The 3,255-nt window shown below is 47.1% G+C and overlaps 1 long non-coding RNA gene across 1 annotated transcript in view; it reads right to left on the bottom strand.

Annotated features, from left to right (window-relative positions):
- Window positions 1–3,255, bottom strand: part of LOC107182642 — an 18,523-nt gene that overhangs the window by 518 nt on the left and 14,750 nt on the right. The window contains exon 3 of the long non-coding RNA XR_001513368.1: window positions 249–437. This is a non-coding gene — a long non-coding RNA (uncharacterized LOC107182642). The remainder of the gene's footprint in view (window positions 1–248; window positions 438–3,255) is intronic.

The raw sequence follows: 3,255 nt of genomic DNA, 5'->3' as shown, positions 1-3,255 counted from the left end.
CTCTGTCTAGAACTCTGCGCCCCCCCCACCCCCTGCTGCCGATTTGCTCATAATTGAGTGTCCATTTAAGTCTCAGCTCAAATGTCACCACCTCTGAGAGGTTGCCCATAGTCAGGCATCTAGACTTGCTCCCTCTCCCCAGAAACCACCTGGCACGCAGTAGGAATGCAGATCTTAGTTGAGGGGATAAATGTGCACTCACAAAACCACCACCTGATCTATTAGGGAAGGGATGTTATTTGACTCACCTTGGAACCCAGGCAGCTGCTCCTGCAAAGAAACCATTCATACTGGCTTCACCAAACAAGAAAAGTCTGTGGGAGGTCTGGCCGGCCTGGGGCTGTCCTGCCAGTCATTTCTTCCGGCTGAATGGCTGCCTTTCAGATGTAGATACTGCATGGAGGCATTCTAACCTAAAGCCTTTTCATTCTTGGCTTCTAAAACAAAGAAGAGGTAGAGAAAATCCGTGAGTGAGAGTCTCTGTCAGAATAACACCTAGGCCCTAGTTAATTAGGATGAATAATTGAACACTCTCAAGTCAGACAATGGAAACATTAAGAGTTTCCACCAAAACATAAACTTGGCCAAGTGGGCGGGGTGTCCAGAAGTCTCCAGAACATTGGGGGTCGGAGGGACTTCTTATAAAGCCTAGGGGTAGAGGAAAGATGGGTGAAAGAGACCTAGATCCCTACCCAAGCCCCCCAACATTTGCTAGGTTGCCTGGGCTGAGTAACTCTAACTTGTTTCCTTATAGAAAAATAAAACATGTTTCTATAGAGGAGTTAAAACAAAAATTAAAACCTACCATCTAGAAAGACAATATTGTTATAGTGCCTCCTTGTAGTCTTTTTTTCTAAGCATACTTTATAAAGTTAAACTGTGATTATATTATGTACTGTCTTATAAACCTTTTTTCACTTAATAATATATTGTGAACATTTTCCCATGCCATTAGACACTACTTAATGCCATAATTTTTTAAGACTGTGTGGTATTCCATAGCATGGCTGTATCATCCAACCAATGCCCTGTCAGACATTTAGGTGGTTCCCAATTTTTATAAGCAGCTTATCATTTACTATTTCTTTTCAAAATATATTTTTATTGATTTAGAGAGAGAGGAAGGGAGAGGGAGAGATAGAAACATCAATGATGAGAGGTAATCATTGATTGGCTGCCTCCTGCACTTCCCCTACTGGGGATGGAGTCTGCAACTCTGACCAGGAATCGAACTGGTGACCTCTCAGTACACGGGACAACACTCAACAAACTGAGCTACACTGGCCAGGGCACCCTAAATAAATCCTATATAATAAAAGGCTAATATGCAAATCGACCAGACTAGTCGCTATGATGCACACTGACCACCAGGGGGCAAATGCTCAATGCAGGAGCTGCCCCCTGGTGATCAGTGTGCTTCCACAGCGGGAGCATCGCTCAACCAGAAGCCAGGCTCATGACTGGCAAACACAGTGGTGGTGGTGGGAGCCTCTCCTGCCTCTGTGGCAGCACTAAGGATGTACGACTGACGACTTAGGCCCACTCCCTGGGGGTTGGGGGGGGGGACGGGCCTAAGCCATCAGTCGGACACCCCCCCAAGGGCTCCCGGACTGCGAGAGGGTGCAGTCTGGGCTGAGGGACACCCCCCTGAGTGCACAAATTTTGTGCATCGGGCCTCTAGTTTAATAATATAAAAAATAAAGGAAGATCTTGATCTTTCTTGTTCTCTCTCATTAAATATTTATTTAGGTTTTCCACATGTGCATTTGTATTTCATGTGTGCCTTTTATGGCTGGCTACCCAGTAGCCCTTGCTAATCCCCTTCTCCATTTTCTGCTTCCTATTAAGGACAATGAAAAAGCCAACTTTCACTTTCCCAGACTCCCTAGCAGCTAAGGGTGGCCTGTTGAGAACCAAAGAAACATTTGTTATTGGGATGTGGGAGCCTTTTTTCCCTTTCTCTCTCTTCTCCTCCCCCCCGCCCCCCTCCCTCCCTACACACACACCAAAAAAACTCTTATCACCTTGGCCCTGTCCTTGTGGATGCATGATTCCAGGAGCTGTGGCAGCCGTCTTAGAATCATGAGGCAAAAGCCTAAGGATTTAAAAAGAAACCTCTGTCATATAAGCATAACCAATGGACGCAGACACCAGGGGGGTGAAGACATGAATGAGAGTGCGGGGGGTGGGGTGGGGCAATAGAGGGATAAGGACACATATGTAATACCTTAATCAATAAAGAAAAAAAAAAGAAAGATAGAAGGAAAAAAAAAAATAAATAAAGAATAAAAAGAAACCTCTGGTATTGGTTAGTCCTCAATTACATCCGGGGATCAGGGGGCTGCTGTACCTATACTGGAGCTGCTCTGGAATCTAACTCCCAAAATAATAACTTTATGGTTTACGTTAGTGGTTTTCAAAGTTAGTGGTTAACAAATTAGAATCACCTAGGAATTTTGTTAAACTAAGATAGACTCCACAGGTGTGAGATTCTGTATTGTTAGCAAGATCCCAGTCGATCTTGCCGCCGCTGGTTCAGGGACCACACTCTGAGTAGCAAGCACCGCTGTTACACTAGCTCGACGAGTCCTAACTGATACATCCTTTTCGTGGATGCGAAGGTCACCCTCCTTATTTCACAGGTGCAAGTATAGGGAGCCCTCTGGGAGCAATAAGACAGCCGGAAGGGCCCCTCCCGGCCAGGGGTCCATTAGCCACTGTGGCACCAGCCCCCAGCTGGTGGGTTCCTAAATTACTGCATCATCCAGGGATAAGCCAAATCCTGTTAATGAGGCTGTGGAGTATTTGTGGAGGTGCTGCCCTGTGCTCGCTACCCCAGCCAGGCCACTTTGTCCAACCAGACCCACAGGGGCAGATTCCTCCTGAAGCAAAAGGGACTCTAACTAGCGCTCATCCTTTTTGGGGGACCTGCCTCCACCAGCCGTCTCCTCAGCTACACTCCAGGTAACAAGGGGAGGGGCACTTCAGGTAGCATCTTTCTGTTTGGTTACTAAGAGTCAGGTCTCCAAAGACAGTGGTGGTGAAACTTCAGGCCAGAGAGAAAGGATACCGGCAGGAGCCTCCTACGGACTCATCCACGTATTTATCCTTACTTTTCTCTTTCCTTCCAACCTCAGGAAGACTGCGGCTTCCCCACTGACACACAGCGCCTGCCTCTCTGCTCTGTGCTCTGAAACCCTCAGCAAGGTCACAGTGGCCGCAGGGTTCTCCTCCTTCTCCCTGCAGGTCCCACCA

The sequence above is a fragment of the Myotis davidii genome, unplaced genomic scaffold (assembly GCF_000327345.1).
Source record: "Myotis davidii unplaced genomic scaffold, ASM32734v1 scaffold17, whole genome shotgun sequence".
NCBI lineage: Eukaryota > Metazoa > Chordata > Mammalia > Chiroptera > Vespertilionidae > Myotis > Myotis davidii.
The sequence above is the reverse complement of the archived record's forward strand: the minus strand, read 5'-3'. Positions and strand labels throughout refer to the sequence as shown.